The sequence below is a fragment of the Talpa occidentalis genome, unplaced genomic scaffold, assembly GCF_014898055.3.
Source record: "Talpa occidentalis isolate TD23 unplaced genomic scaffold, MPIMG_talOcc4v2.1 talOcc4.10, whole genome shotgun sequence".
Lineage (NCBI taxonomy): Eukaryota > Metazoa > Chordata > Mammalia > Eulipotyphla > Talpidae > Talpa > Talpa occidentalis.
Window position 1 is genome coordinate 72,924,331 of NW_023600993.1, and position 14,602 is coordinate 72,938,932.

The window sequence follows — 14,602 nt, forward strand, 5'->3', positions numbered from 1 at the left end:
ATTTATTTGAAACAGGACTTGTTGCCTGATTTGGTATGAGGAATGAGAGAATAATAACATTTCTATTCTGAATTAAGGAAGATAGGCAGTGTCTTTCACAAGGCAAGCTTCTCATATTTTTCTGGGTTCTAGACAGTCTCAACTTTAGCTGCACAATTGAATTGCCTGGAGATTTTAAAATGCAGGTTGGTTCAGTGTATCTGAGGTAAAATTCTGAGCTTTTAGCAAAAACTCTGATAAAACCAATGCTACCACTTGGTTTGACTGCATTTTGAGAAGTTCTTGAATAGTGGTTTCCAACGTGATGGTACATAAGAGTCTCCTGTATAGCTCCTAAGATTCCAAACACCCAGGCCAGACCACTTCAGTCAGAATTTCTAGGGACACTGGCATCAGGATTTCTAAAACTCTCTAGGCAGTTCACACACACAGCCTGGGTTCCACTAGGTTTTAGATCCCTCTATTTCAGAGGTTTAAAAAACACATTTGTCTTCGTAGGTTTCCTGCGTGTGTACTCCAGGGAAAATTACTTCACCAAGATTCATTTTGGAATGGTTCAATAGTCAGCCTTTTTAAACTTAATGTGTATCCACTAATCAACAACAAAAATCAAATTGTCCCTTCACATTCGAGGAACAGCAGCAAAATATCTGGTAGTAGATCTTTAATGCTACTGCAGTGAGTACATTTTTTTTAACTGCATAGTGGGAGACGTCTTGCAAGGCCTGCAAATCCTGGTGATTTATGAGCATGAATGCACAGTGCAAAAGCTGCTGAATTGACTCAGCTCATCAAAGAAGATTCTCTGAGAGTTATTTTGAAGACATCCTGCTGTGTCTTCAGTCCACAGTCCTGTAAATCTATCACTGAATGGTCCGGGCTTCTGCTCCCAACTCCAGCAGGTGCCTGGACTCAGCCCCTCCTACTCCTCATTAATCTTTACCATGCTGGAAAAACACACAGGCAATCCTAGACTGAGTAGCAATTAAAGTACTTTACAACAGACTGCAAATTGTGGTTGCAAAAGAGCACTTCTCCCCCGGCTTTTTCCTGGTGCCCTAGGATTTATAGTAAGTAGCCCTCATTCTACTGGGTATTAGAATTAAACAATGCTCACACTGGGCAGAGAAATTTAAAAGGCGGGACATAGATCCTCACCAAATGCAAGGCCCCTTTTAATCTGATAGCTGCTGGGCAGCCTGGCTGAGATAGCATTTCCTCTTGTGTGCATAGAGAGGCAGTGTGGTATCATGCAAAGAGTCCCACTACAGGAGCCAGGGAACCCAGATCTTTCTGGAGTCTTATGTTTTAGTAGCTGTAGTTTCCTCACTTGTAAATTTAGAATTAAGCCATGTCCTTTTGGGGATTGCTGTGATCAGGGATATGCTGGTAAATGTTTAATATCTAACTTTCTAGGCAGGGAGTAGGGGGAACCCTGATTTACAGTTTGTCCATGTGTATGGTATAAATACCCTCACTGTGGCCAATTTCAAAACTACCAACCTGACGCTACTGAAACCACAGCAGCAGACCTTTATGGAGTATTTCCACTATTGATACCACACATAATTTCAAGGACAGAGATAATAGCAAAATGTAGTAAAATAATTAGGAAGTGAGAGGGTTTACATGTTTATCATATTTTAAAGATGTAACATTCCTAATTTTCAGTTTATAGATCTCAATTTTTAATAATGGATATTTCAAAAAGCAGCTCATAAAATTCTTGATTTTTAGATTAGTGCTCAGGTGCTAGCAGAGGTGACTCCGGTAATCTCCTGTTTGTGGTGGTTTAATAAAATGAGATATAAAAGTATCTAGCACCTTTACTAGGCATTTGTATTGGTTTGCTGCCATAACAAAACACCACAGACTGAGTAACTATACAAAACAGAAATTTTCTTTACCAGTCTGGAGCCTGGAAGTCCAAGGTGAAGGTTCTGGCAGGGTTGGTTTTTCCTAATACTGCTTGGCAAGTCTCTCTCCTTGGCTTGCAAAGGACCATCTTCTTGTTTTGTCCTCACTGGCCTTTGCTATATACGCATGCATTCCTGTTGTTTTCTTCCTTGTCTTATTAATACCAGGGCTATTGGGTTAGGGTTTCCTCCTGATGAGCTTATTTAAAATTAATTATCTCTTTGAAGTCCTTATCTCCAAATACAATCACATGTGGGCTTAGGGCTTCAACATATAAATTGGGAAGGTAGTAAGGGAGGGAGATACAATCCAGTCAGTAACAGCATTTAATAAAAATTGATTGTTTATAAATCTAAATAGTGTTAGAGAAACAAAATTCATCCAATAAAATTTAGACCTCTAACTGACTTTATTAAACAATTCGTGACTAGGAGCAGCATCCCATCTAGCAAATAGAAAGGTTCTGAGGGGGTTGCCCAAAATGGAAGGTTTTTATAGTTAGAAAGAGGTGGGACAAGGTTATTCACAAAAGAAAAAGATTGTTTCAAGCAAAGCCACCTTCCCTCAGGGGAAGGCAGGAGGGCCTATCACACAGATTATCCATTAGTGCTGTTCCAGAAACTTCAGGTTGGTTAGTTTAAGTTTACACTTTAGGAAAGGCTGAAACTGCAGTGAGGTTAAGGATGAAGACTTTGTGCCCCTCTACCCCATGAAGTACTATTTTGGGCCTGTTACTTTTTTTTTTCCCAAAAAAATTGTGAAACTTCAATGACGAACTGAGAATGAGCCCTCTCCTCCTCTTAAAGGAATGATGTCTTTTGCTAGATCCTGTAAGTGAAAAAAGACTTAGGGTATGCCCAAGGAAATCTTAACTGGGCATCTGTCCTACCATGTGGAGGCTTATAAGCAGATGATCCAGTAAAGTTTAAAGGACTATAAAAATGTGAGATTACTGTTGTGGTTACTTATTTCCTTTGCTACCATAGTTGGTGCAATTATTGTTTTAGTACTGGTTAAAAATTCTCTTACATGGGCCTCCTCGGTGGCGCAGCGGGTTGTGCACAGCACTGTGAAGCTGTCCCAAGACTCTGCAGTGCCGGTTCGATTCCCAGCCAGCCAGGGAGATACCCACATGACGCTGCAGACATCTCCTGTCTCGCCCACTGCTCCCCTCTGCAGTATTTTCGGTCCATCTGCTAGTTCTGCTCCCCACTCTGTCTCTGGTGAATCTTCTCACCCTCCGGCACCTCTGGCCTGTACCCCAGTTCTTGTATAAATAAATAAATCTTTAAAAAAAAACTCTTTCACTCCTGTGTGCCCTTTGGGATGCTGTATATGTAAGTCCATCACTAGTGCACAATTACTTAGGTCTTGTGTTTTTATTCTTTATACTTGGAGATCATGGAGCATAAAGGTTAAGAGCTCCATTTCTAAAACCAGAATACCTGGATTTTTAGCTTTGTGGATTTTCATAGATTTCTATTATCAGGCCATAAAGGAAATCATTCCATATCTCGCAGCATTCTTCAAGACTCACAAGCATCAAGCAGATTGATAAGAGAAAAAATCAAAAAGAAGTTTAATAATAACATGTATGCCTCCAGTATATGTAGGAGAGTCCCAGCGAGAATAGGGTAACTTGCCCACATGGCCTCATCTTAAAGAAAGGGAAGGTCAGTTGCTGGGGCGAGGGGTGGGGTGGGGGGTGCGGGGGGGGGGCGCGGTGGGTACTGGCAAAGGCACAATAGAGAAAGATAAGTAGACTTAAGTTCTGCCTTCCCCATTGATAACATTTTTTAGGACTTCTTGATAAACACCCTTACAAGTAAATATCTTTTCAAAAGTAACCTGCCAGCCAGTCTTCAGAACCCCTTGTATGAAATAAACCTTGTGCCAAAGACATATTTTGGGGTGGCAGATTTTTGCCCCCCTACATTGTCATTGGTATTTTTCATGCCACAGGAATTTTCATGTCACATTAAGGTTGCTGCGGAATCAAAGCCCGAATCTAAAGTCACCAAGAATACAATCATAGTCCAGTGTTCAGGTTTATTTAGCTTGGCTGCAGTGAATGAGAGACCACACTAGAGAAGTCATGGATGTTTCAGTAAAAAGGAGTTAAGATGGGATTATTGTAGGACTGGACTTGTGAGTATTAGAGCAGCCCAGTGCAGAGAGAGGTTGAACTCTGTCCACTGGTGTCCCACACCACCTAAGCTGGAGGGGACTACCCTTGCAACATGCCATGGTCTGAACTCTACCCTAGAAGGCCTGTGCAGGGGGCTGTTGGGAAGGGGGTGGAGCCAACTGGTCATTTGGAGAACACTTAATAAGGAGCAATGTAAGTGGGTTCTCTCTTTTTCATAGGAGCTGTCACACAAGGCAGCCACACCACAGGCTGCTGACTTCACCCTGCTATCCCCCAGGACTGAGGAAGCCTCTGACCTCAGCAACAGCAGGCCTCTGCTGTACCCTGCCAGCTCCTGTAGCTATAAGTCCACCTTACACCATCAGTCAATAACTAGACCTTCTCCCTTGCCCTATACCTTTTGGGTAGACTAAATTGTGGGTTTTTTCCCCCATGTTTTGCTATAACAAAGGCACTTTTGAGTTTGTGGCCTCAGGTGGTGAAACCCAGAACCAGTTAGACACCTCTGACCTGGTGAGAGATTTTAGACCCTTTCCCTGGTAACAGTAGGGAGTTTTAGGGAAGGTGGTGGTTTTATATTGGGTTCTATCCGTATAAGGTGCTTCACTAACTAATTGAGTAGATAATTTTTTATCTAGGAGATAAGAGTATTAATTCAGGCTAAATCTGTTAAGTAGTAAAAAAGCTGTAGTTGTATTAGTTGTAAAAGGGGAGTGTTTAGTTATTTTACTGGTTCTACAGTATCCTTGTCTTTGTCTTATTTAGAATATTATCACATGGTGAACTAGTCTGATGATCATTCATGCTTTGGGAGCATTGTTTATTTCATTTGGGTTTATTACAGTCTGGTTGCCAGCAGGCCTGTGTTTTCAAAGGTGTCTCAAAATAGCATTTATTCTCAGCATTACTTAGATATTATGTAGATATTAAATGGAATCCTTTTATATTTAATTTTGGACAATATATGACTTCCTCCCTCAGTTGTGGTCACTGTAGTTCTCCTACCACCAAAGCACCCATAGTCCATCACCATATTCCCTTGTGCTCTTCTCCCTCCTGTTTTCACTATTCCCCACCTCTCTCTCCTACATGGATGCTTCATATCTATGGTCAACTTTGAAGGTTTATCTTTTTATGATCTTTTGTTTGGTTTTTCTATATTCCACATATAAATACCATCTGGTATTTATCTTTCTCCTGACTTTTTTCACTTAGCATCAACCCTCCAGCTTGATCCATGTTACTGTAAATGCCATGAGTTTATCTTTTTTGATTGCTGAGTAATATTCCATTGTGTATATATGTCACATCTTCTTGACCCATTCTTCTGTTTGAGGGCATTTAGGTTCAAACAGAAACTATATGTATAGTCTTGACTAGTATATTTTAATATAGTTTTTAATCCTATGCATTTTATTTTATTCATTTAAAAACATTATTGATGAGAAAGAATCCATGAACTTCACCCAACTACTCAATAAGTCCACGGATTCTAGGAGTTTAATAAGATAGCCCAATGCCATCATGCTACAGATCAGGAAACTAAGGTTTAAAGAAAATAGGTAACTTTCCTGAGATTGTAACTCAAGTCAAGATCCAGTTCTTCTCCCTCCTAGAAAGCAAGAAAGAAGAGAGAGACCAGTGGAAAGGTCTTTGGAGACCAACAGACCAATATTTGTTGGGAAAATAATACTGCCTTAGCCTGGGAGTCCTCAAATAAAACATGTGGCAAAACTTCTTAACATTACTGAGGGCTCCAATCCCAGGGCAGTGAGAGAGAAGAGAAGAAAGAATGTGAGACAGTGGTAGAAGGAAAGCAAATATAAGGTGGTGGATGACTGAGCTCAGAGCAAGGAAACATAACTTGTTATTCCGTCTGAGGCTGCCCAACAGCAGCAAAGAGTCAAAGTCAGTGCAAAAAGCAAAGACCATTTGAGAGGGCGATGAGTCCCAAGTCACTGTTCTGGAATTTCAGATGTCTAGGTTAGGGGAATATTGACGAGTTTAACAAAAAAATTAATGGATTAAAAAGAGATAAGTTAATTTGGTGGCAGCAGGATTCTCCACTGAGATATTTGAAACTGAAAAAAAATTTAGAGAAGTGCATAAGTTGGACCTAATATGAGTATCTATCTCATGTCATTGACATATGGATTAGAAATAAAACAAGGTAAGAAGCAAATTCCATAATTGGTGTATATAGCATAATTGACAATCTACATTTCCCTTGGTTTCCTTCTACCATACCATAGACATTTCCTACAGTGACTCGTTCTCTAGGAACTAATAAAGCAACAGACTCTTACTAAATAGTGACCCTTACACTTGTCTGCACATTGGAATTGGCTGGAGAATTTAAAAAATAATGCCCTGGGTCACATTCCAATGATTCTGACACTACTGGTTTGGGGTCAGTTGAGTATCAGCTGATCTCAAAGGAGGATTTAAGTTGTGATTACAAAAACTTAAGTGACAAACTGAGGAATTGCATTCTTGTTCAATAGGTCTTAATTCCTCAGTTTAACTTCTACATTCCTTGCATTCAGTTTGCTTGAAAAATCCATTCTAACTGCGCTCTGTGGCCTCAGCCAAGGATACCCTGACATTCTTCCCATTCCCTGTCCCATGTCCATGCTTATGTCCAGGGTATTAGGGATTGGTCAAAAGGACCTAAGAAAACAGATTCTGCCTCTACTAACTTTGTGGCAGGTAATGCAAGCAGCACTCTCTCATCTTTTCCTCCATCATAGTAGTCTGCTTGACCACTTGAATGACACACCTGCTGATTGTGATCCTGTTCTGGACATTGTAGTGGGAATAAGTCTCAAAGCTAGAGTATTAGGGTCATTACTAACTGAAGATCATTCAGGAGTGAAAGTACAATTCTCTAAAATTGTTTATCAGTAGTACAGAAAGTTAAAGAAGACTTAGATTTACAGAATCTCCATCGCTGGGGAGAGAGGGCAAATCACATGGGCCAATCCCTCTCTGTCTTGTATAAGTTCTCTTTCACACCCATTGTGGATGTGGCCAAGGCACTTGATTTACAAGTATTTGTTTAACCCCCTGCTTTTCAAAAACACAGCTATTGGATAAAGTCAGGACCACCTGAGGTTTTCATAAAGTTACCAGGTTGGTAATGATGTGGAATCCAATGAAGCTGCTGGTTGTAATAGGAAACATTCAAGACATCATTATTCTACACACAAATGCAGGAAATTATTATTCAGCAGGTGTGTAAAGGGATTCCTTATTGCTATTCATAAGGTACTTTCTCATTTGAAGGAGTTGAGGAAATCAATATGCTGTAGTGACTGAGGCATTCATATGCTCAAGGCAAATAGAGAATGAACCCCACCCTCTCCTCTCACTCAAATCCACAGATCAAAATCAAAGCTCGGGACCTGCTTGTAAGAGTAGAAACTTGAAAAATACACAAGGCGAGAGTTTGGCCTTGCTCCCCAGAACATGAAAGGTTATGGTTATCTCAAGGAATGAAAGAAAGCATTCAAGTTTGAAAGTAAATATTTGAACCGTAGAATAGTTACTTTAAGTCAAAGGAAGATTTTGGGGATAGCCCTCATTTGATTGTGTTTGTGTGTGTATTGTGTGTATGTGCTTGTGTGCCTTTCCAAGATCAGCAATACATAATTTTTCTTTTCTCTTAACTTTGAAGTAACATTCAAGCCAGATGTGAAAGTGTACAGAGAGGTCTGCTGGTCTCACACTGTTCCTAAAATATTCATTTGCTTAGTTTGCTAGTTGGACATAAGGAAGTATATGAAAATTTATCAGCTATTATTTTTATCATAAAATTAAAATAAAACAGTTGTGGAATACCTATAATGTTCAGGTTACTATGATCAAGGGTTGTGATTGATCACATCTTTATTATTTTAATATTCAGTTCAGTTCAAACTGTGAACTCTGTCTCGTGTCCTGAGTCATCCTCACTCTCAGGAAAACAGGGACAATTGGTTGCTCTCCTGGGCCCTGAGGAGGTTACCAATAAAGTTTCTAAACTTGAGCTCATAAAGTAATCAGATTTTTTTAAAAATGGAATTCCATGTATGAAACTGACAGATACCAATTGACAAAAGAATATGATTGATATAAACTTAGCCTGTGATTTAGATGGTATAGTATTGAAATCAAATGCTATTGAAGTGCTTATGAAAATATACAGTTTTGCATTGACATTCTTAGAATTTTCAAGTTTGAATCAAATATTTATTGAGGGACAAATATAGTGCTAAGCAGGGTCTGTAAAGTCAAGCAAGACATCCTCTGCCTTGAGATGTTGTTTCTAGTCTCTGTATCATTAACCATCTCATTATCTTGAAAAATCTCACTGAAACTCTCTGAATCTTTGTGTTCACATCTATAAAATGGGTATTATTACCTTCTTTGTCTATCTCCCAGGGATATTAGGAGAATCATGGGATGAGTTCTGTTCATAAAAGCATTTTGAAAAGCTACAGAAAGTAAAACAAATATAAGGATATAGGTAATGTTATCATTATTATTGCTGATGGACCAAAAATCCCTCATAATGTGATATGGCAGCCACTAGTAGTTATTTAAATTTAAACTTTATTAATGAGTATTAAGTATAAAATTGAAAAGTCAGTTCTTCAGTCACCCTATACATGTTTCAAATACTCAAAAATTATACATAGGGCCTCCCCAGTGGTGCAGTGGGTTGAGTGTAGCTCTGTGAAGCTGTCCGCAGCCTCTGCAGCATGGATTCGATTCCCGGCTGGCCAGGGAGATTCCCACATGGTGCGGCTGACCTCTCCTGTCTCACCCACTGCTCCCCTCTGCAGTGTATTTCGGTCAGTCTTCATGTTCTGCTCCCTGCTCTGTCTCTGGTGAATCATCTCACCCTCCCGCACCTTTGCCCTGTACCCCAGCTCTTATATAAAAATAAATAAATCTTTAAAAAAATTATACACAGCTGGTGGCTACTATATTGGACAGCACAGAACATTTCCCTTGCTATAGAAAGTTCTGTTGACAGAGTGGGTCCAGAAATAAATGACTGAAATTTTATATTTTGAATATGGTGATGTCATTAAGGTGGAGACATTTCTGTATAAAAGTATGAAGGCAATAGTGACCCTAAACAGTATGACAATCAAGGTTTGGTAGACTTGACTTATGTTCACAGTGTATTCCATTTCTCTTTCTCTTTCTGGACACATTCTAGCATTGTACTTCCTAGAGCACCTGTTGCTGATTGGGAACCATCAGTTTTTGTCAATAAGTTACTGATATAGATAATGCATTTTGCTTCCACACTGTTAATTTAATTATTGAAGAAAACCATTCAGATCTGTTCTTTCTTCCAGAATTACTGGAAACATTCAAGATAATCAGTCTGGGTCCTGGAGAGAGAATAACTACACAGAGGCAGAGGCACCTGGGAGAAATTTCCAGCTGACCCTTGATGGACCCAGAAAGAGTAAGAAATCAAACTTTGTTTATATAAACCACTGATATTTAGGGAATGTTTGTTATTTTGACATTGCCTAACCTATCCTGACTGATAGATTAATCTTGAGGTGAGAATAAAGAGACATGATGGGCTAGGTCTCTACTCCCAGATATTCTCTAGCTCTGGTCATTCATCAAACACTGTGCATGTGTACACACACACACACACAAACAGGAATCAGACCCACATACACATGTAGTAACAACAGAACCAAACAACAGAGACACAAAAAAGCTTCACTTACCCACAATGCATGCAAGCCTCTCTGCCATTCCTTCTTGCTAAGAGAAGATTCAAAGCCCTGTAACTCATTTACTGCAGGCCAGTGTTAGAAACAAAGCATAATGTTCCCATTTCTTCTGTGAGGCTAAAGATATTACAATTTCATGAGGGCTAGAGTTGTAAATGGGACCTGGGCTTTTCCAGAGTGTGTTCATGCATAGAATGTACTTCTAGTCTTGGTTTTCCTAATTCTAAATCTGGAGAAATGAAAAGAATGACAGCCCTCTCAAATGCTGATGAGATGATTTCCCTCCCAAAAGTAAATGAGTGTGGGATGAGTCGAGTTAATGACAGAAAGTACTTAGTTCTGAAGAATGGAAGGATATATATTGGTAGAAATTATTCATGTTCTGCTGCCTGATCCCAAAGCAGAGATTCCATTTTAAAATGCCAAGCAGCAATTTACTTTTTGAAACACATTGCATATTATACTAAAGAGGTACCATTGGGAAAACTTTGTGAGGAAACTTGCAGAAATCTTATCTATCTGTGCAAATATATTAAAGCATCCCCATGGACAAGTACACAATATTGTACCTGAATCTTTTATTCCTGCTCGTCAATATGGCTCTGCCTGGTATCTACCCATTGCCTCCTCTTCATTTCCTACCACCAATTCTGCAAGCACAGAACCTGTTTGCAAGATTGTTCGCTGCCGTAATCATGCAGTGTCTACAAGAAAAAGGAAGGGAAAAAATATGCATGAATTACCTAATTTGAGTGCTATTTTCTTATCATATTCACTTTTTAACCTTCATAAAAACCCTAAAAAGAAATAAGGATTATCTCAATTTTTCATAGAAGCAAACCAAAACTTAGACATATTGCATAATATGGTTGTAGAAGACTTGCAGTTCACATTCACCCTTTTATATGCAAGTCAGTGGCTTCTTGCAACAAGCGCCTGTCACCTTTTGCCTGGTTTTCTGTGGCTGCAGCAAGTTCAGCCCACACACCCAAGGGTTACAGAAAATCTGGAGTGTTAACACCTCTGAGAGTAGTCCTCAACCTCCCACGGAGAAATGTCCATGGACAAATACCCCCAGAGTCCTCTCCCCTCGTGTGGGATATCAATGAGGCAGGTTCATCACTATTCTCATTTCCCCAGGGGCAATAAGACCCAGTTGCTCACATAAGTAAATTATTGATTGATTTATCTTGTATAGTTGTCCTTACCTTCCTGGCCTTGCTTCCCCACTCCTGTACCAGTGCATGTTATAATCACCTCCCACATGAACTAACTGCCCTCAAATCAAATTCTTCTCTCAATCTCCTTCAGAAAGAACCCAATAGACAACGTTCAAATCCATGTAATTACCAAGTGTTAGAGTAATGACTGAAATTTGTTTGACATACATTTTGTACATAAAAAAGGAGAGAAAAATTTTCAAATGGTCTCTTGTGTACACACACACACACACAAACAGGAATCAGACTCACATACACATGTAGTAACAACAGAACCAAACAACAGAGACACAAAAAAGCTTCACTTACCCACAATGCATGCAAGCCTCTCTGCCATTCCTTCTTGCTAAGAGAAGATTCAAAGCCCTGTAACTCATTTACTGCAGGCCAGTGTTAGAAACAAAGCATAATGTTCCCATTTCTTCTGTGAGGCTAAAGATATTACAATTTCATGAGGGCTAGAGTTGTAAATGGGACCTGGGCTTTTCCAGAGTGTGTTCATGCATAGAATGTACTTCTAGTCTTGGTTTTCCTAATTCTAAATCTGGAGAAATGAAAAGAATGACAGCCATTGGTGTGGACACTGAGGCCTCAGAGGTGAAAGATTGGAGCAGGTTGTCACTGTCATCATAGTGTCCCCTGTACTCCCCAGGGTCTTGACTGGCTCCTTCCAAAGGCAGCAGCCCCATGAGAAATCTGCCTCAGAAAGATTTATTGGCCTTGAACATCTGAGAATGTGAGTGAGACAACAGACAGATACCTTTCCTGAGAGTCTAAGAAGAGCTTAGAGGGAAAGTTTATGGAAACTCAGACCACTTTGATATCTCAAAATGCAGCCTTACCACTTCACGCACAGTTACAGTATGGCCAGAATGCTATCAACAGTGGCATCTCCATTTGCCCACTCTGGTCATGGACCATGAACCCAATTATCTGTTCTTAGAACTCCTTGTAAGGATGATGTTCCTTTATGTATCAATCACAGCAAGTCATTTCACAGAAAAAGCATTACCCAAACTTTTGAAGATCAATTTCCTCTGTAGATTTTATTGTTGATACCTACCCCGATTTAATCTGATGTGTCAACTTCCATTCAGATGTTACAGTCCACTCCAAGTTGAGATTGTCCCTGCAGCAACTCCCTCACAAATGATGTAACATATCAGAACACTCAAGCCCGAAGTCCAGCCACTGGAAAAGGAAGCCTTACCTGGCACAAACTGGGACTACAAGGGGCACTTAATAAATATAGAAATAAATAATTAAGTGAAATTGAGTGATAGTTTTACATTAAATCTGATGAGAGACTTCTAGTTTTCTCTAATTACCCTTTTTTTGTCATATTTGAAAATGGCTTGTGGAATTTCAAGAGGCTTCCTTAGGTTAGTGATGGGACAATTTGAATACTAACAAAGATAATAACTACAAATGATTTAAACTTAGAAAAAATGTTTAAATGCATGAGCTCATCATTGTTTTAAAAAATTAATTAACAAACCACTGATGGATAGAGGTGAACCAATATATTTTGAAAACTGATAAATAATGGGTATGAGTCAATTAAAAGATATGAAAACAAGTCCTGTGCACGCTCTGTGCCTTGCACTGACAGAGGCCTGGGGCCTGACAGGTTACTTTTGAGTGAGATCAGAGAGGGGTTGTTTCTATTGAAGTGGTGCTCTCTGCTCTCTGCTTTCCATTTCCACCACGGCCTCTGCACCTGCTCCTCCTGGTTCCCACGGCTGCCATCTTTCTTCTATTTGTTTGGCTAAAACCTGCTTCCTTCATTCCCTTAACACAATACTGCAAAAACCAGTTCTATTTGGAAGACTTTAATTGGATTCTTGGGGAAAAGGCAGCAGAAGGAAGCATGGAAAAGAAACTAATTAAAATTGGATAATAGACACCTCTGTTTCAAAGTTCTTTGACCACACTTACTCCTTGGGGGAATATCTTCTATTTTCTACAGATTTTTCTGTGCCATCCATGTAGCTTGAGTCTTCCCTGCTTTTACCTCCTTCCAAAATCCCCCCAAACCTTTTTCCCAGTCATCAGAAGCCCTTGTACCTTGTTCAAAGCTTTCTCTTTTTTTAAGGCAAACAGGCTAATCTTCCTTGATTAAATCTCATGCTATCCAGAGAATGCCCTGGAGAAGTTGAGGTGTAATAATCAAATATGCCCGTTTGAGCTACTTTTCTTAAACCAAGGAGACCTTTCCCACTAACTGGAATCCTGGCTTCTTGTTGGTCCTTCTGAGTCAAACTCCAGTTAGAGATTTTTTTCATCTTTTCATTATAGTGAAATGTCTTTAAAAATTTTAACAGTTTAATTTCAAGTGCTCATTGGTGCTATTAATCAAAGATGTACTATGCATACATTTCAAACAAACTCTATTAATCAGCTTGCCAATTATTTTTTATTTTGTGTGGTCTTGTTCCCCCACAGGCACCAGCCATCAGTTACTTTTCATCGAAAGTGCAGGCATTTCAGCTTTGTTCATTGTGGTATTAGTCTATGACCTTCGGAAAACAGACTGTTGCTTTGTTTGGGAAAAAAAATCTAATTACAGTAGTTAAATGAACTGGAATTAATTAAGTTGTGGATACTTGACATTTATAGTTAATTGGTCATATCTATCATAAAAAGAAAAATTGGGCCTTTTATCTCTGTGTTTCATCAACCATGCTGAAAATCAATAGTGTTTCTAGAAAAGGGGTAGGAAGAGTCAAAAGCTCACAGTCTTTTTGACCCAGAAGAAAACCTAGGACACTATTAAATTATGACTGGAAGTTTCCTAATTAGGTAAAGAGAGTTCCCCAGAAAAGAATCACTGGCTTCTCATGGACAGCTAGTGACTTTGGAGATAGCCTATTTTGGGGTCCCCTGCACAGAAAACTTGGTAAACTAAGGAAATAGGAGCTTTCCTCAGTGCTTTTTTGGTCAAGTGTCCATTTATTCCTCAATAGCCTCTCATTTTGATTTCATCCCCCCACTCGTGTCCAAGATGATCAACAGCTGACAAGACAGGAGACAAGGTTCTAAGAACCCACAGGAGGTTTTTTTGGAGGTATAATGGGTCCATGATTCTTTATCCTTCCTATTCCACTCCCTGTGAATGGAGGGAATAATCCATGAGGGTGTGAGTGTATATGCCATCATGTGTGATTTAGTCGACAAAAAATGGAAAAAAACATGAAAAGATGAAGGATGCCTGTTTATTTTTGTGACCCTATAAATAAGCTTTTGTAGCCGTCCAGGTGCACTTCATATTTCTATCAGCAATATATGAGATTATGCTTTTACCAGAATTACATTGATGTTATAGCTCTTTTTTACAATTTTCCAATCTGAGAGTTGTAATGTTTCATTGATTAATTAGCATTTCCCTGATGACTAGTGAATTTGGCATTTTTTAGCATGTGTTTTGGCTATTTAGCAGTATCCATTAGTTTATATTAGATATTCTTGAGTATCAATTCCACTCCTGAAAATATGTCCCAAAGAAATAATTTTATGATAGGTAAATACTTATAGCAGCATTGTTGATAGCTAAAAACTGAATAAAAGGT